We start from the raw sequence: 20,427 nt of genomic DNA, 5'->3' as shown, positions 1-20,427 counted from the left end.
TTAATATTTTTCAGCATATATTTTAGCATATTTTTGTTTGCTCAAACTACAGATGTGTGCAAAAAAAATAAACCCCTCAGGCTTTTCAGCAGGTCTCAAACAATAATAAAAAAAATACTTTAACGTTTCAGTCCTGTTCAAAAGTACAGATACATTCTCAAATTTTGTGAAGTTAAAGTAAAAACTATCCACTTAAAAATGCACTATGTAACTTCTTGGTTGAGGGTCCGTCACCTGTTTGTTTCTATGGATATATCATTGGTCTGCCTGGAATGTTCCACAGTATGACATTAAACTGCTTTGCCTTACATTTATTCAATTGCAGGTGGTTTTATAGCCCAAAAATACCTAGAAAAACAGGCATTCTGACTGAGCAGGATTTGCTCTCCACAGATCTGACCTGTAAATTGGTGTGGTTTGAGCTCCATGAGGAATAGAAATATTTAATACCATACTGTGAAACATTCCAGACAAAGCAATAACATCTCCATGGAGAAAAGGATTTGACAGACCCTCCACCAGAAAAGTTATACAATGCACCTTTAAGAACAGTACTTTACTACTTTTGCTTTGTTACATTCCACCATTATTAATATTATTTTTTTCACATTTTCTCACAAACAGCAGACTTCCCTCTACTGTGGTTTATCCTCCCAGCTGTGGCCATCTTCCTCATGGTCCTCATCATTTCCATTGGCCTTTGTTTTTGTTGCTTCAGAAAAAGAACCAGAAAGTAGGTTAAATGATTCAGTTCCTCTATTTATTTTAACTCATCTAGCAAAGTTTGGTAATCTCTCTCTCTCTTATTTATTTTTTTCTTTTCCAGACGTATGCTGCGCCACCATCTAGCTGCATATCCTGAAAACCTTGGCATTTATCAGGACAGGATGCCTCTCTATATTAACTGCACTGAAGTGACTCATATTTACACAAACGGCAGCTATCAAGTTGTGTACCAGAATTCCACACCTTGTTTTGTTCAAACTAAGCAGGTATAATATTATGGTGTTTTTTTGTATTATTGCTCGCATTCAGACATATGAATATATATTGACATTTTCAGGTTCGTCCAATGGGCAGACGAGGAGGGGAGAGACGCAGAGGAGCAGAGCGTGGAGTGAGAGAAAGACAATCCAATTTACAAACCAGACAGATAGTCCAGAATACTGCAGTGGCTGATGCTGATACTGCCATATACTTGGAGATACTCTGAACTGAACTATGGCTGAAGCTCATTTATAAATAGACTTTGGAACAGCTTAAAGGCTTGCCTGTCAGCATTTTTTCATGTTTATTTCATATCCCTTTTTCTGTATAATGCCAACATTGTTTTAATAAAATGATGAATGTAGGTTAATTAAAATCATATTACAAAAACAGCAAATACTAATATTTCTAATAAATATAATTCTTGTTAAAAGGACTATTCATTTAAAGGAACCAAAACAGGCCTATTTTCCTCAACTTCAAATAATATTACTCAGTAGAAGCACACAGTGGAGGTTGCAGAATGACTTGGAGAAGCTATTTTTATTTTTTTATTTTTTTTATAATAATGACACTATTTAATATATTTAAAAAAAATAAAATACAGAATATTCTAGACAAAATATGTCAAATAACACAAAAAGCTACTCAAATAAACACAGTTAACCTTGATATAAAATGGTTTGCAACTTACCATGACAGATGTTCATTTCATTGTTTGCAGCAAAGATCTCAGGGAGGCTGCACGGTTATATTGGGGGTTCAAGTCTGAAAAGTTAATCCCTTCCCCTTCTTAACTGAAGTTGAAGAAAACTGTTTGGAGTTTGGACATAAAAGAGGGACTGGTGCAATATTGCATAAATTGTTTCCCCAATTAATAAACTGTAAATTTAAAAAAAAAAATCTCATCATAAAGCGTGTTACTAAACACAAGAGCGCTGCACTGAGCTCATACACACAAATAATCATATGAATAGCAGCATAAAAACTGTTATTGAAAAGTTTATTGTGCATGTAACGGCTAGAGTAGACATTTAAAAAAATAATAATTTTAAACACGATAGATGCACGACCATTACAAAAAAAAAAAAAAATCTCCTCCAATCCTACAGGGAATGCTAACTATTCTGTGGGGCGCAGTTTTTAGACAACGAAGATGTCCTGCTCTTTGATTGGACAGAGACACTACGCCGCCGGAAGTGACGCAGCACGCAGACGTCAACCTTTTGGTGGGAAAATGAGTCCAGTGGTGTTTTATTTAGGTTTAAAATTACATTTATACAATTTCTGACGCGAATTTCAGTGCGAAACGAAGCGAGTGCATTATACCCCCATGTTACTTCTATAGGTTCATCTGTAGTAGCCATTTACGCGTAATAAAACCTTATGCTACAGTGTCCAAGCTAACACCGGCTAACACTGCCTATTCTGGCCATTGTTTGGTAGCATGTTAGCTTTTTAGCCACACGTTAGTTTGAATAATAAACGTGCATCTCGTTCATACTTTTCTGTGTGCTATTTTTGTCCTTTTTCTTCGATAACAAGACGAGCATTTCTCATTTGATTCATCGGGAGTCACGTGTTGCATGTTAACAACAACAACATGCCTGAAATAAAATTGAAGCACGTTGTGTCCTGCAGTACAGAAGACACGGTAAGTTTCTTTTTAGTTTTGTGTTTAAACTGCAGTAAGATCGTGACGGAAAACAGCCTCTCGTTATTATGTAACTGTTTGTTGTGATGCAGACGCACAAGGCTGACAACCTGCTGAGTTCTGACACCTACAGAAAGTGGAAAGCAGCCAGACCAGGGGAAAAACAGACCTCCGTCATCATACAGGTAAAACAATATTATTAAATATCCTAGACTGCACAAATCTTGAGAGCTTTAAGTCATGTTACTGAATCAATAACATACCTGGAGTTGTGTTTTGTTTCATTCACACATGTTTGCGCAACCTTTTATTTATTAGTCTTTCTACATCTGCTTTTAGATTTTGTTCTACAGAGATAGGCAAATCCACAGCAGAAATGATATTAATGATTCTAGTGAAGGTGTATGGAGTTTAAAAATACTTCCTGTATTGACCCTGACATCACGAGGTGAACAGAATGTTTTCTGTTTGAGAGAATATCTCAGGCTAAATATACGGGGTTTGTGTGTTAAACATGTGTGAAAGTGCAAAAAAAAACAAAAAAAACCCCGCAGTATCATGTGACATCTTGCCTACCCATCAACATGCTCTTGCAAAGCAGATTTGCACTGTTGACCAAGTTATAACAAGTGTGAGCAAATAATATAATAATTAATTGGATTAATTCTCCTGTTTGAAAGACTAGCAGTCCCGTGCTCTGCTTCAATAAAAATTATAATCATCCAGCGTGTGCAAAAATTTTATTTCATTTGCTGGTTTCTGTGTGTGTTTGACTTTATTTTTGGACTTAAATGATGCAATTAACTTCATTTTATTTTTATTTTTTTACCACAGTTTGAAAAAGAGGAGCAGGTGCACAGCATTGACATTGGAAATGAAGGGTCGGCGTTCATTGAAGTTTTGGTGGGGAACTCTTCAGCTTCAAGAGACCAGGACTATGAGGTATTCACATAAAACATTCTATATGGTACATACATTTGTTGTTCTTTAAAGGCCCTCTGTTACACAAAATTGAATCTTATGAGCTTTAAGCCATGTTAGAATGTTGTTACCTCAAAAAACATTTCTGGGGTTGTGTTTGTTTCATTCACACATGTTTGAGTAACACTTTATTATTCGTCTGTCTACACCAGACGTGTCAAACTCAGGCCCTGGGGGCCAAATTTGGTCCTCAATATAATTATATTTGGCCTGCGAGATCATATCAAATTTGTATTAGAGCTGCTCGCTGGCTACAGATAGATTATAGAGACATTAATTATTTAAAATTGTGTTATTATTTTATATTATGTTTGTTCTGGATTCAGTGTTTAAGTAAAACTGTTATTATTAATTATTTTTATGTGAAAAGCTTTAATATTACATATCTCAAAAAAAGAGAAAACATGCAGATGTTACTGAAATTTTTCAATAAATATTTAGTTTTTTAGTTTTTTAATTTTGGCCCTCTGTGAATTTGAGTTTGACATCCCTGATCTACACCATGGTGGGTCGCAAGAGATTTTTTTTTGGGGTCATCTTGTAACGATCTGCATGTCGGTGTGTGATATACAGTTCTGACACCTGACGCATCTGTGCTCACCAAAATGAAGACAAAGCACAGAAACAGACTGAATCTGATCTGCTGCTGCGTCTCCTCCTGCACCCGGACTGAACACACTACAAAAACACAGACAGACCCACCTATCTCATTAGAAATGTTCAAATGTTAAGACATGTTTTCTAAAAATGTTTTTGTATTTCTTTTATTGACTTTTTTTTTTTTTCCAATATTGCTGGTTCAGTTGAATGTTGAAAAGAAAAAGAAATGTTCTGTATTTAATGTCCAGACAGGCAACTTATGGATCCTTTTATTGCTGCTTCAATTACTGTTTTTCATTGTTTAAAACTTGAGTAATGCTAAATGTTCAGAGACACAATCACTCAGTCAACAATAAAATATCCTCATTAATGTTCAATAATGTTCAAATCCACCTTTATTTTATGAATTACGAATAATGTCTATTGACTTGGGTCGCGAAAGTTTGTAACTTTTAAAATATGGGTCCCCAGAAAAAAAGTTTGGGAAACACTGATCTACATCTTTAATACTCTAATAATACATGCTCTGTTCCACCTTGTGATGTAAGATAAGATAAGATAAGATAATCCTTTATTGTCTCCTATGGGAGAAATTTGTCTTGGGACAGGGGGTAACATGCTTTATCAAAAAACAGGACAACACAACACAAACAACACATAAAAAAAACACCATAGAACAGAATAAATATGAGACCAAGTCTGACCACGAGTGATGCACCAACAGGACCTTTAAATTATTCTTAACAGGAAAGCCCTTGCATTTTTGTATTCTATTAATAATTGCACATTCCCCTTGAGCCTATGTGCAGTTTTAATTATTGCACATTCCCTAAGCCTATGTGCAGTTTTTTTCACGTCATGTCATGTAGTGGTAGTTTTCAGCTACCTTTAAATCAGTTGAAATTGGCAATTCCAGACCTGAAATCATCCAAATGACGTTAGTGATGGTGTATTGAGTTTAAAAACACAGTGGAGCACTTTCTGTATTACCAGATTATTATTTGGGAGAAGAACTCAGCCTAAATATGCAGAATTTTTGTGTTAAACATGTGTGAATGAAACACAAAAACGCAACTTCAGGTCTGTTTGTGATGAGGAAACAACAGAAAATAGCGTCATATGTTCCCTTTAATTAGAACAAAGATTAAATGTTAAATTAATTTGTGTATAGATTCTGTTTTACAAATAAACTTACCTTATAAAGACAACTGAACAACAATAGAACATATTTATAAATGAATTCACAAAACTCTTCGACTGTTATTCGCAATATGCCTTTCTCCTGGTAAACTACTTTAAAATCCCATAGTGCACAGTGCTGTATCCAGACGCACGCAGACATCGCCCTCCCCTCACAGCAGGACCGCGTTTCCCATGAGGCCGCGTGACCAATCTTACCCACAGCGCAGCTCTTCAGCCCTGCTCCTGTCCGTATACAGGCCAGTGTGAAGTGATAGGGGTGTCCATTTATACAGGCTGCCTCGGGGGGACGTCTGTGGGCTTTGAAGTGGAGGGCCGCTTTTCCCAGCATGCACCTCTGGAGGAAGCTCTGAAATAGTGTACCTACCTCCTCTGAACTGAATGCACTCGGGGTATATGGAGTGAGAGATGGGGGTGTAGTCTGGCTTTTTGAACAATTGGTGGAGTGGCAGAGTTGGATATATGTCTGTTATTAAAGAGACGTCTATGTTCTTTCTGTGTTCTAATGTAGTTTCCTCATCACAAACACACCTGGAGTTGTGTTGTGTTTTGTTTCATTCACACATGTTTAACACACAATGCCTGCATATTTAGGATGAGTTATTTTTCTCAGATTTCAAACATTCTGTTCCACCTTGTGATTTTCCAATCTGGGTCCACTGAAGGTGCAGACTGTGATGCCAGCTGACACCTTTTATCCAGCGTATTATGGATGTCCAGTATTGACATTCCAAAGACCTCTGGATGAGGCTCATTCTAGTCCAAACAAGAACAATGAGAGATATCAACCTGGTCCCCATGAGGCGTCGTTGTGTTGTGAGGTCAGTTCATCACCACAGAAGCAGTTTATGAGGAGTCCAGCCAATATTACATGATCATTATATCCACAATGTAATGTGTGTGTCTGTACAGGCCCATGAACATGTGTGTGATATTGGTCACACATGAGAATGAATGTGTTTACTAGTGTGGAACCAAAATGTAATTGTTCATGAGTTGTGTGTATGTTCAGTTGTGTGACTGTAGATCAGTGTGTTGTGTTTCACCAGAAAAACAAGAAATGGAAATTATTTTAATTCCAATTAGAATTTTAACAGCTACACTGAAAGAGAAAGGAACTGTTATAACTTGGTGATTATCTGAAAAACTATTAATATTTGATGATACAAATGCATAGAATTATAAATAGATAATATTTTTTTCTGAGATTTTGAGACCACTCCCGTTGCTCGATCCTTCGCGGAGTTATGACCAAAAAACACATATTTGACCTTGGATTACCTTGATCGGTTTCAACCTGTAACATCCAGTGAACCACGGTTATGTGTGTGCCAACTTGTGTGATGATTGGGTGAATATTTTAGGCTGCAGATGGTTCAGAAATTGCCGAAATTGTCAATCCTTTATAATGGCATGGCCTTTCAATTAACCTGTGTGACCTCAAATGACCTCGGATCATCACCAAACTTTTTTTTGTGGCATCGAGCACGGAGGCTTGATCCACGTACCAAATTTGGTGACAATCAGTCCTTAAATGGAATTATCGCAGGTGGACAGACACACGGATACGAAGGGTGAATACAAAACCTGGTCAACCCTTCAGGGACCAGGTAATGAGGTCACTGTTGACTTTTTTCTATGTTAATAGTAATAATGATAATGCATCAGTTTTATATAGTGCTTTTCTGGAAGCTCCGACCACCACCATCACTCAGACACAACACTTTTTGCATCTGACGCCCCACTGTGGCACCTGATTTTCCCACCGGTATCCCATCCAAGTACTGACCAGGCCCGGCCCTGGGCTTTGACAAGCTGATATGGTCATGTTCAATTTAAACTAACTGTAGACCATTTTTATAGGCCTGCTGTTCCTGGCCTCTGTGCAGAACTGTGATGCCATTTCAGACGCTGATATAATGTTCCAGTTAATTTTGTCTCAGCAGCAGGTAACTGGAAACACACACAGGTGTAAAGCATTTCCAGTTCACTCTGTTACTGAGCCACACGGAGCTACAGGAAAATGCAGGACACAGTTCACAGGTTCTCCACCTTCAAACTTCAAACATCAAACTTAAAATTTACCAGCTTTTCCCTGACTAACACATAGAATTTCCATGACCATTCATAATGTCATTTTCCTGCGCCTGTGTAGCCGCTGTTCTAATGTTTCTTATTGACGTCCAAGTGGGTCATAGTTACATGTCCAAATAGTGAATATGATTTGCAAATGTTTTAGTCCAGAATTGGTCTTGGACCGATGGACATAATATAGACATGATCTGTATGTCCATAAGACGTCTAATGTTCAGTGGGTTGTGGAATTTTGTATCTCCTGCACAGTCTTAGAAAGGACACCTCCACTTCACTGTTTCTCTGGTGTCATCCAGCTATTACACAATTTGTCCTTCTGTAGCATGATCGGTTTTCTTGGTTAGCTCGTCGAACAGACACAACACGCTAGGCTCTTCTCATTTTATCTGGGCCAGTGTGTCTCCAGGGTGTCCTTCTTAGCTCCTATTTAAACCTCCATGTGTGGAAGCATAGTCGGGCTTGAACAGCCAAAACTAACTCACAGTGTTGAGTATTCAAGTTCACCAGGTCCCGGGCTGATGGGAAATGAACTTCAGCTGCCTCAGACTCCAGAGTCTCCTGCCTCTGTACAACTCAAGGACAGGTTAGGACAACACTTATTTTCCCTCACATCAACCTTGGAACTGCCAATATCTGCTGAACAAAAGGTGAAAGGAGCTGTTTACTCGAATACTACTGCTTCATGACGTTAGCATGCTTCATCACAAGGTGGAGCAGAGCATTTGGAGCTTTGAGGGTGTGAATTAAACAAATCACAACTCCTGGTCTGTTTTTGAGGAAGACACAACATTATAACACGGCTTAAAGCTCACAAGAGTCCATTTTGTGTAATACAGAACGTGAAATGAATACATGCAAATGAATTTCAGGCTTCCGGTCATTGCACAATTCATACTCGGAAGGATTTTCCGAAAAAATGAGCATCAAACTTCTATGTTTGTTTTCCCAGTGGGATGTGTCTATTGACAAAGCCAGTCTTTTCTAGTCTTTTGAACCATATCACTTTTGTTTCTGGTTCTGATATTGTCATATTTTAGTTTTGGGATTTGGACATCATAATTGTGTGGTTGTTGGATCCTAACAGCGGAAAACGGCTGGGATGGAATGGGCTTCGGAAGTTTGTGAATTTCATAAATTCAAAAGGGAATCAGATGTGTGTGACTGCAAACCTCTGTTCAAACTGTTTCTCTTCCCAACGGAATTGAAGAATAGTGAAAGGTGAAGGCGATGGTCAGGATTGATCCACCTGAAAGACGAAAAAGGAAACCTTTGACTGCCTAAGAAATTGTCCTGAGTTTGCACTGAACATTTTGTATGTGGAGCCATCAAAGTGGGTTCCTGTTTGTTAAGTAAGAGGCACAGAAGACAAACAGACTGAGCTGCACTTTCTTGTTCTTGTGGTTTTACAGCAACATCACGTCTTGGTCTCTTTGCAGTGGAAGGTGTTTCTTGATGAACAGTTGGTGCCTTTCACTTTGGCGTTGACTTTTTATATTCGTAACCAAGGTTGAGCTCTCCACATACAAAATGTTCGCTGCAAACTCAGGATGATTTAGGCAGTCATAGGTTTCCTTTTTGGTTCTTCCTGTGGATCAATCCTGACCATCGCCTTCGCCTTTCACTATTTTTCAATTCTGTTGGGAAGAGAAACAGTCTGAACGGAGGTTTGCAGTCACACACATCTGATTCCTTTTTGCATTTATGGAGGTCGCAAACTTCCGAATCTCATTTCTCGAGCCGTTTTCCACTGTTAGAACATCAAACAGCAACACAAAATTACAATCGCTGAATCCCAAAACTAACATATGACAATATCAGAACCAGAAACAAAAAGTGATATGGTTCCAAAGAATAGAAAAGATCAACTCTGTCAATAGACACATCCCACTGGGAAAACAAACATGGCGGTTTGATGCTCACTTTTTCTGAAAATCCTTCCCACTATGCATGACCGGAAGTCCGAAATTCATGATGCATGTATTAAAATAGTGTCCGTAAAGCATATTTAGTTAGCTTTGTTTTATGTATTACAAACAAATATGACTTTATGTTCTTTATGACTCATTTTTTAATGTTTTTATTTAGACAATATTTTAACCCATATGTCAAATCCTTAGTAGTCGTCCTTATTATCTTATAACATATCGAGTGTTTTCTGTTTGAGAGAAGAACTCAGTCTAAATATGCAGTTTGTGCGAATGAAAAACAAACACAACTCCAGGTCTGTTTGTGATGAGGAAACTTCATTAGAACATAGATGAGGAACGAGAGAAAAAAGTGTAATACGGACCCTTAAAGATGCAATCAGTTTTAGTGAGGAAGAAAGACAGGACTAAAACGGAACAGATAATATCATCATTTTTTGGAGACAAGCTAAAAATAAATAGTCACATTAGTCACATTGAGCGAAACAGCAGAGCTCTAAAGAGAAAGTATTTTGTGTTTTTAGGATTTGAGATTGTGCAAATAAAGAGTTCACACGCAAAAGTTGTGTTTCGCTTAATAAAGATGGAGTCAGTGTTTTAGGGAACTAAGAAAGTTTCAAAAAAAATCTTCGAAGATCTCACCACTTCTCTTTTTCTCCTCTACATCCCCTCTATCTCTCCCTTAGCTTTTACTTTCTCTCTTTCTACTCTCTCTCTTTCTCCCTCTCTATTCTTTCTCTGTCTATCTTTCTCCTTCTTTATTCTTTCTGTCTTTCTGTTCTCTTTTTCTGCTCTGTCTTTCTCCATCTCTATATTTTCTGTCTATCTTTCACCCTCTTTACTCTGTCTTTCTTCTTCTCTATGCTAACTCTCTCTCCACTTTCTCTTTCTCCCTCTCTGTTCTCTCGTTCTCTACTCTCTTCCTTCCTCTCTCTCTCTTTCTCTCTCCCTTTCTACTCTTTCTCTCTTCTGCTCTATCTCTCTTTCTCCCTCTCTACTATCCCTCTTCCTCTCCTTCTTTCTCCCTCTCTGTTGTCTCTCTTTTCCCTCTCTACTCTCTTTTTCTCCCTCTATTATTTTTCTCCCTTTCTCCTTCTCTGCTCTTTTTCTTTTTATCTCTCTTTCTCCCTTTCTACTCTCTCTCTCTTCCATCCTTCTTTCTCCCTCTCTACTCTCTCTCTCTTCCTCCCTCTCTACTCTCTTTTTCTTTTTCTCTCTTTCTCCCTCTCTACTGTCCCTCTTTCCATCCTTCTTTCTCCCTCTCTATTGTCTCTTTCTCCCTCTCTACTCACTCTCTCTTTCTCCCTCTCTATTCTTTCTCTTTCTTTCTCCCTTTCTACTCTCCCTCTTCCCATCTTTCTTTCCCCCTTTCTATTGTCTCTCTCTACTCTTTCTCCCTCTGCACTCCTTCTCTCTTTCTCTCTTCCCTCTCTACTTTCTTTTTCTCTCTCTTTCTCCCTCTCTACTGTCCCTCTTTCCGTCCTTCTTTCTCCCTCTCTATTGTCTCTTTTCCCACTCTATTCTCTTTCGCTCTCTCTCTATTTCCCTCTGTACTCTTTCTCCCTCTCTATTATTTCTCTCTCTTTCTCCCTCTGTACTCCTTCTCTTTCTCTCTTTTTCCCTCTCTACTCTTTCTCTCTCTTTCTCCAAGTCTACTCTCTCTTTCTCTCTCTTTCTCCTTCTGTTGTCTCTTTCTCCCTCTCTACTCACTTTCTCTTTCTCCCTCTCTACTCACTCTCTCTTTCTCCCGCTCTTCTCTCTTTCGCTCTATCTCTTATTGCCTATCTACTCTCTCTCTCTTCCATCCTTCTTTCTCCCTTTCTAATGTCTCGCTTTCTCCCCTCTGCTCTTTCTTTCTCTTTCTCCCTGTCTACTCACTCTCTCTTTCACTCTCTGTACTCTCTTTCTCTTTGCTCTCTCTCTCTCTCCCTCTCTACTCCTTCTCTCTTTCTCTGTCTGCTCTCTCTACTCTTTCTCTCGTTTTCTCACTCTCTACTCTCTTTTTCTTTTTCTCTCTCTTTCTCCCTCTCTACTCTCCCTCTTCACATTCTTTCTCCCTCTCTGTTGTCTCTCTTCATCCCTCTCTCTCTCTCTCTCTCCCTCCCCTCTGTCTGCAGTGTTGGTCGCCCTACAGCTCGTCTCTGTGTTTACTACACACAGCTGTGTCCCTGCAGCCTGCTGCGCCTGTCATCTGTGCACCTGTCAATCACCTGTCAGGCTGAGGCGAGACAGGGCCTATAGCACAGAGCACAGCCAGTGGGCCATACAATATGTCTGCCAGACGAATGCGGAGCGAGACGCTCTCACATAAATGTACACGTGTGGCTATGACAACGTGACACTTCAAATTCAATACCATCCCACTTCAGAACAAAGTGATGGAAGTGTCTTGCCCAAGGACACAACACAAGGCTGCATTTGTTGTTGCTGATAGGATAAGGTATATATAGTTTGCAGTATTCTAGAGGGGGGATTACACTTCTATGAACTACTAACTGTAACACATAACATGTTTAGATCATGTGTCATTAGTAATGCTGATGGTTTCACTCAGCCCCAGTTCAATCTGTATGACCAGATCACACGGTTTCAAACTCCACAGCTCATGATTCATGTTCTCACTCTGTATGAACTAAGAGGTGACTGGATTTCAAACAGGTCTGATATTCTTATGTCCTTTGATTGCTGATCGGGAGCTGGTCGTGAGGTTTTAATCAGTTCTCATGGCCCCATGTTTACTACATGAAGTACGACACATGATTAAAACAAACTTCGGCCCGATCCCAAAAACAGTCACACACATGAAAAATTGGCTCAAAAAGGGCCAAAAATCGCACTGGCTTAAGCTAAGTCACTCCCCTTTCAGAGCACTAACAATCAGTGTGCATCCTGCAAATCAAACTACTGCACATTGCATCAGGTTTCTGAAGTTGTAGTGTTTTATGTGTGTGTATATATATATATATATATATATATATATATATATATATATATATATATATATATATATATAGTCGCAAGAGATTTTTTTTTGGGTCACCTGGTCACGATCACGATCTGCATGTAGGTCTGTGATATACATATACATACATCTTCTCCGCGTACCCCCCCCCCCCCACACACACACACACACACACACACTTCTTCTCTGTGCCACCGCCTTACCTAACCACTTTTGTGTGGGAAACACTGATTACCATTTTTTATTGTTTAAAACTTGAGTAATACTAATTGTTCAGAGACACGATCACTCAGTCAACAATAAAATATCCTCATTAATGTTCAATAATGATCACAAATTTATTTTGTGATTTACAGATAATGTCTATTGACTTGAGTTGAAAAGATTTGTGACTTTTAAAATATGGGTTCCCAGGAAAAAGGGTTGGGGTTGGAAAACACTGTCGTATATCAGATGGATATGGACGAGACTTGGAGAACCAGTTGATGGTGGAACAACTTTGTGGAAGGAGTAGCTGATGAAAATGTGTGGCGTGAAAACTTCTGTATGTCCAAAGATGCTCTTGTTGCTTTAAACACATCCATACCCAATCAAATGCCACACACTTTTGTGTCACTGTATGCATGCAGATCTCGCCTAAACGCAGAATAAAAAGTGAAGACGCGACGCCACTTTTGTATTCTTTGTTTAGGCTGTCATCATATAAACGTAGCCTGAATTCACTTTGTATTTTTCTTGAGTTTTCAAACAGATCTTGAAACTATTTTGACTTTGTTTGCTCATTTACCATAGTAAATGAGTATCCCACCATAGACATACATGTAGAACCCCCCAGAGTGATGTCACGGTGAAATATTAATAGCATGACACAAGTTCTTAGTGAATAGAGCCTATATTTCTGCCTCATATTTGATAGACCCCACTATACAATACAGTAACTAGTCTGTATCTACTGCCCATCTCTCCACTCTCCTCTTAGGAGCTTAAATTCCCGTCTTTCTCCCATCCTTTTCTTTGGCTTTTGAGAAGAGCTCATCCAAATCTTCTGAAGGCCCCGTTTTGCTGAGGTCGGACATATTCCCTTTGCCTCCGAGCTTTTTCCAATCCCTTTGTATTGGAAATTAAATCCTATCCAACCTACTGAGGCAGGATCTCCTTTGTCCTGGTCAGAGAGAAGCGGCAGTTTAATGATGAAACTGCTTTACATATGTGAAAAAGGAGGAAGACATCAGGGAGCCGGCGCCGTGGGGTATTTATTGTTGTCGAAATATCTGCCAGAACAGTTTAATTCCACGTTTTGAAGCTCGGAAGGTTAGCAGTTTGTGTGTGGAGTGGAGGGAGAGCATTACTGAGGAGGTGAGTGGTGATGTAGTGTTTGGAAGTTCAGAGCCAGAGGAGCCACTGTGTTTGACTCTGAGCGGCTGCCCGTGCAAGTTCGGAAACTAATACTAATCAATATTAAAACTACTGTATTTTTCGAACTATAAGTCATACTTTTTTCATTGTTTTGGTGTTTCCTGCAACTTATACTCTGGTGCGACTTATATATTAAAATGTTCACACTGACAGCCACAAGGGGGCGCTCTAGTCTTGTGTGTCAGTATCTGCTGCCCCTGTTACTCCTGTACCACTGTCACTTCACTCTACTGCGCATGTCTCCTGCAGAAACCATTACCTCTGTACCACTGAAAATTTTACATCTAAACAAACTTATAAAGACGACTGAGAAGAATGAACACAAATGCCCCCAAACTGACAATCGAAACCATCCTGTCAGGATTCAGAAAGCCCGGAATACTGGAACTGATGCTGAGTCTGACGACAGCTGCACAGAAGAGGAAGCGGTGCTCTGTTTACCTTTGGAGGTCGTGTTGTTGCTCAGAAGTGACACTGAAGATGAAGAATTGAATGGATTTATTGATTTGGAGTAGGGATGGGCATGATTAGTCGAGTAATTGATAATTGATCATTAAGAATTTTGTCGATTACGTTCATTTCTAATCAATAAACCGAATGTAGATTTCTGTGCGTAGATATGAAGATGCGTCTGACACAAACACTGGAATTGCGGCCTCAGTCCCACGTTTCGGCTCTGGCTCCTTGGAGATCATTGTACCAGTCAGTGAGTGTGTTTACAGCACATCAGTGTCCTGGTTTCTTCATGGTGCATGTATATGCAGTATCCCAGTTACTGCAACATAAAGAGCTGCGCCAAGCTTGCACATGTACGATCTCTGAAAACATCGCGACACACAGAACAGACTCACCTTCAGCAGAACACCCCTCTGTCACAGAAAGAACACTCATATTCCACTGAGTCATGTCCTTTAGTCCGACGGAAGCTGAACCACATCAGAGCACAAGAACTTTTTTTTTTCTCTCTCTCTGCTTAGTTTATGCAAATTAGCCATGCAGTTTTAAGTTTTGTTTCTGTAAGCTGCATTAAACACATTATAATCTCAATTATATAAATTTATAATCTTCATTATAAATTTTGAAAGGCGCTATATAAACGCTGTCAATCAATCAAACAGGCTGATGTGGCTCTAGAGTGGTGATGGTTTATATGTTGGAACAGTAGTTAGTAACAGTAATAATAATGATGATACTTATTATAGAAAAACGCTAAAAAATCGATAGTTATTTCTCCCGACGATCAATTAATAAAATTTAATCGAATGCCCATCCCTAATTTGGAGTGAGATGGAGAGTTTGGTTAAACTTGTTCTGTCCTGTTGTTTATGTTATAGTTTATCTGAAGAACTGTTCATAATTAGTAGAACTTGACTGTCAAGACGAAATGTCGGTTCCTGGTCTCTGATTTTATAAAAGAAACATTTCCCCCAAAAAGTGTGTCTTATAATCCGGTGCGGCTTATATGTGTTTTTTTCTTCTTCATTATAAATTTTTGGCTGGTGTGACTTACAGTCCGATAAATACAGAAGTATGGACGCTAGAGACTCATTTGAGCAGGTTAACAGGAATCAAAAGAAGAGAACACATTACCCCAAGTCTTGTGTCTTTGCACCGGCTTCCTGTTCATTTTAGAATTGATTTTAAGATTTTATTGTTTGTTTTTAAAGCTTTGAACGGACTAGCCCCACAATACGTCTCAGGCCTCATCCAAATTTACACCCCAGCGAGTGCTCTGAGGTTTGAGGACCAGCTCCAGCGCGTGGGGGCTAAGACGAGACTTAAAACCAGAAGTGACAGGACCTTCTTTGTGCACGTAATCGCACAAACGAAACTTTCTTTTTTAGAGCATTTTGAATCTTCCTGGGGACTGGTGACCCCTGATTTGACCTATAAAAGAATTGTTAATATCTCCAAAACTAAAGCAGCTCAAACAAAACTCTTTGCAGCGCAGAACGACACAAACGAAGCACAAATGACAGACGTAGTTTTTGTGTAGGCTTGCATTTGATGGAGGGCCAACTTCACGCAGGTGTTCTGCTCTGGTGATGCTTCGACAAGTCAAATTCACTATGACGCTTCGACTTTTCCTGACGGCTTCCAGCAAGAGTCTTTCCAGATGTTCCAGATGTGTAGATCAGATTGGGTTATGGGAAACTTGAATGATTTCTTGAGGAGTTTGCATGTGGGAGTAGCTCTAAAACAGAACTCAAACTAATACTCTGTCAAAGGGACTAATTATTGGAACAATCTCCCACTGACAATAAGAGAAAATCCATCTCTATTGACATTCAAACTGCACCTTAAACTGTAGATGAAAGAAAACCAAGTCTCTGAACGCTTTTAATCTTTTAATCTGGCCTTTTACTGTTCTCCATTATGTGTTTTTGTATTTTAGATTTGTTGTCTGTGTCACCTGCTGAGGGACAACAGATGGAAATAATCTTTTTTTGCTATAATCTGCCACATTTACACTGTAGTTACAGATGTTCATTAATATGCACCGTCCCTATCAAGTAAAAAATAAATAAAAATAAGTAAAATACATAGATTTAGTTCCCCGTATGCAGTGAGTCATGAGCCTGTTTGATCCGGCGTCGGTATGGGAGAGGCTGAGAGCTCTTCAGCCTGATGAGGAGAGCCGCAGAGGGCCTGAGGGGCTAGAGTGACCCCTTAAGGACCTGCTAATCTGTGGATGAATGGTACTTGGTGTTAAAAGATGTGTGGACCAAACAGAGGCGTGAAAGGAAAGGAAAAGGAAAGAAAGGAAAGGAGGGGGTACTGGCTACTTTTTAAAACTTGACTAAAATATAAAGAAATGCAAGAATTTTATGTGAAATTCCATAAACATGACCAAACTGCGTCCCCAGGTATGAGACTGACATGTAAATCAAATATCACCTTTACTTACAACAACTGTTATGCTAATTTCTTCTTAATTAATAAAAACATTGGACATGATGGCCAAGTTGTTCATGTTCATGTGGTGTTTTAGTAGCCAGGCTGGCACCACCTAGTGCCTCCGCTCTATTTCATTTCTCTTCAGCGACTAGGTCAGGAATCAGAATACACTAGACAGTTTGCAAAAAGTTGTATACCATGCACCGGCCAATCAGATGTGAGCTGTGAAGTCATGACGTCAAACTCGTCGCGTCTGTCTGGGTCCCTTTTGTGGTACAGCACAACAGTAAACAAAGTGGTTGGGATGGATGTAGACATAGACAGACATTCTGTGTTGGCAACGGTTCCCGAGATCGAGGATTTAAAGCCGGAACAAAGAGAATGTTTGGTAAATTTTATGAAGGGGAAAGACGTTATTGTCCTTCTTCCTACAGGATTTGGAAAAATATACCAGTTAGCCCCGTCAGTGGTGCATAACATATGTCATGACCAAATAGCAGTGATTGGTTGAATAAAAAAGTACCCGCCTACCATCAAGCGAACGAATCCTAATGCAGACTAAGTCAGACTGATGAATCAGGCTAATGTTTTAGTTCTCCCAATCAGAAAGCAGAATGAGGCTCACATGAGTTGGGTTGTGACCAGTGTTGGGCATTTTACTTTAAAAAGTATTAGTTACTGTTATAAATGACTTCCCCCATAAAGAGTCAGTAACTCGGTTACCCTGCTGTAAAAGTAATTATTTACAAATTAAGTAATCATCTAGTTATTTTTCATGTTATTTACTATTGCATCCAAGAAGTTTATAGTAAATTAAGAGTGAATTAAGAATAAAAACAGTATATTTCAGTATGTATCTATTGGAATTGAACAGACATGTTGGACAGAGTTTTGTTCCCAGGGCACAGTTACACTGAACATCCACATTGTTGTCCTTTATTTCCATGAAGCAGAAATAGTTTGGGTATTTCCAGTTTGAAAACGCTGTCTTTGAATGTCCAGGGCTCGTCGTTGCCATTGTTGCATTCTCATTTAGTTTGCCTCATTTAGCTGAAGTGTGCGGGAAAGAAACAACACAGCAGTGTGAGCAGAGATTCCGCCCACCCAACTTTTTAGCCAGTCATGTTGTCCCTGCTCTCTCCTGAGCTCTCCTCGCTCCTGCTGGTGATGTGTGTGTGTTCGCTGCATGAAGCCTGACACCGCGACGCCTCATTTAACCAACTGTAACAGGCCGCTTTACTTTCCCAGTAATGATAACAGCGCTGTAACGATGGGTAGTGTCATTAATTAGATTACTCCGTTACCAAAAATGTTGCGGCTAGAGTTTCAATGCTAAAATTCAGTTGTCTTAAACTTAAAGCGACCCTCTCTGATCTGATCTGCAGCCAAGCTCAGTCTGTGAATTCTTCCATCACTTTCTATGCAATGTTTGTAGGGATGGGGTGAGACTTTGTACGAGACGAAACGTGTGACAAGATTTAATCCACGAGAATGAGACAAGACCAGATTTAGATATAATTTTTCATGAGTAAATTGTACCATTTAATTCGCAAGTTTGGCTTCAGAATTTTTTTAATTTATTTGATGTTTTGTTGTCATTGTAACTGCTTTTCGGAACTACATCTCATCAAGACAACTTGAACTTTGTGCATCAGGGCGTTCAGAGACGAGTTAGAAGGCATCGTTTCTTACTTTTCATCTCAGACATATAGCAGAAGTAAGTGAGTTTTAGGAAGTTTTGTAGAAGTTCTGTTAGTAGAGTTTAGGTGTTTCTTCCACGTTAAATACACTTTTTAGACTTTTAACTTCTGTTTCTTAGTCTAGTTATGGATGTTTAGTAGTATTTCCCTGTTGTCGTTTCAGTCCTCGTGTCTAGGTCTGCTATTTTATTACTATTTTTTATTTTTGAAACAGTCCTATTATTTTTAACCTTACATTCTCTGCTCTGCGGTAGAACAAAGACAACACAATAGCCTTGGAAAAACATCCCTAACAAGCACCAGGGCTGAGCTCAGCTGACTTTATGAAACTGTTGAACTCTAAATGAGGAGGCAGTGTTCTTTTTTACTGAGAAACATGTTTTGTTCATTAGTCCTCATCTCTTCGCTCTCAAACACACACAGCTCCTGACAGTAATTACCCCACTGCTCAGACTGCAAGTGGGAGGTGTACTGCACATAATCTATAATAAGTACTAAGGGTGTATAAGTGAAAGAAGTTGTTTAAATGCGCTTTGCTATGCTATTGTTGCTTATTTTGTACTAGACATATATACACTATAGCTTTCTTATTAAAAAGAAACAGTTTTGCCTCCTCATGAACCCACTCAAAGTTGTATTTAGTGTGATTCATGCTTCGTGTTTTTATTCTTTCACTTCAGGCGCCATTACTCAGAAAATGTGTTTCCCCCTAACCTTCGTATACGTCCACTACTCTGCACTCCGTTCTCTGTTCATTTGTTTTTCCTTCTTAAACAGTGAAGTCCACACACAAAAGCAGGAAGCTGAATGAACATGAGTCTCCCGTTTGGGTTCGAGTGTGTTCAGTGTTGAAGTCCCGTTGGTTTAAACCTAAGGGGAGTCTTTCTGACCCCAGCACCTGCAGCTCAGGGAGGGAAATCTGGAGGTTCTGAGACATGGCCTGTCCATATACTGAGAATGAGGAAATCTTCCATCCATTCATTTTCTTCCACTTATCCAGGGCGGGGTCGCGGGGGCAGCACTCTAAGGCTACGTTCAGACTGCAGGGCTTAACGCTCAATTCAGATTTTTTTGTGAAATCCTATGTTTTTGCGAGGTCGTTCACATTTACAATTAAATGTGACTTGTATGTGACTCCAGTGTGAACATTAAACGGCCCAAAAGTGTCCCACATGCGCCATGGAGGACACGACAACGTCAACTGCAGCGAGCGTCTCTGTGTTTGTGGAAGTTGTCCAAACATGGACGCAGCATTGAGCACCTGGAGATTTTAAAGTTCCTCTCGTACCGGAGCCAGAACATGAACAACTTACATGAGGTTTTTGGCCGTGGTGTTTTGTGGGGCAGCGGCAGCGACGTCCGTTGAAAGGAACATGTGGATGTGGAGACGGAGCCAAGAGTGGTGAGTGGTGATGTGCTTCACTTCAAGTGACACGAGGAGTTCATTAACAAATTTTCGCCTACTTCAGCGCAGAATAGTGACGTTTGTGGCTTGTTGATAACGTGTAGGTCGAATGAATGCACTTTGGCCGTTCAGACTGAAGTCGTATGTCAGAAGATCAGATATGTATCAGTTTTAGGACCAAATATCGAAGTGGCCTGGGTCGCATTTGAAAAAATCAGATTTGTGTCGTTCAGACTGTCACTAAAAGATCAGATACAGGAACATAGGGGCCAAAAAATCCGATTTGGGTCACTTCAGGCTGCCGTCTGAACGCAGCCTACGGGCCTACATGAGAACGCTTGCGGGTAAAAATGACTAAATATTTGATCAGAAATGCCTTTCGTTTAGATGGTGACGGCAGTTTTTGGGGCTTAAAAACACAAATATCTGAAACCACCCTCCAGAGTGGAAAAGTTGAATACACTCCACTGTAGCATTTACGTCACATACATCACCATCTAGTGTCACTCCTTAGCCGCCTGGCATGCATACGCAATCAAAGTTCCACACAGTTTTGCTTCACCGTATGCACGCAGATTTCCTCCCAAAAACACTCATCTAAACAC

At 39.6% G+C, this 20,427-nt stretch overlaps 1 protein-coding gene and 1 long non-coding RNA gene across 2 annotated transcripts in view; both read left to right on the top strand.

Annotated features, from left to right (window-relative positions):
• Positions 1–20,427, top strand: part of unc5db (unc-5 netrin receptor Db) — a 386,593-nt gene that overhangs the window by 281,853 nt on the left and 84,313 nt on the right. The gene's annotated exons all lie outside the window — the stretch shown is intronic.
• On the top strand, positions 623–1,420 carry LOC129411211 (uncharacterized). The gene is made up of 3 exons (XR_008633189.1): positions 623–733; positions 827–992; positions 1,064–1,420. It is a non-coding gene; the product is annotated as an uncharacterized LOC129411211 (long non-coding RNA).

This window comes from Boleophthalmus pectinirostris, unplaced genomic scaffold (genome assembly GCF_026225935.1).
Source record: "Boleophthalmus pectinirostris isolate CB_2022bp ecotype Guang Dong unplaced genomic scaffold, ASM2622593v1 HiC_scaffold_4, whole genome shotgun sequence".
In the NCBI taxonomy this organism is placed as follows: domain Eukaryota; kingdom Metazoa; phylum Chordata; class Actinopteri; order Gobiiformes; family Gobiidae; genus Boleophthalmus; species Boleophthalmus pectinirostris.
This window is presented reverse-complemented; position numbering and strand designations above follow the sequence as displayed.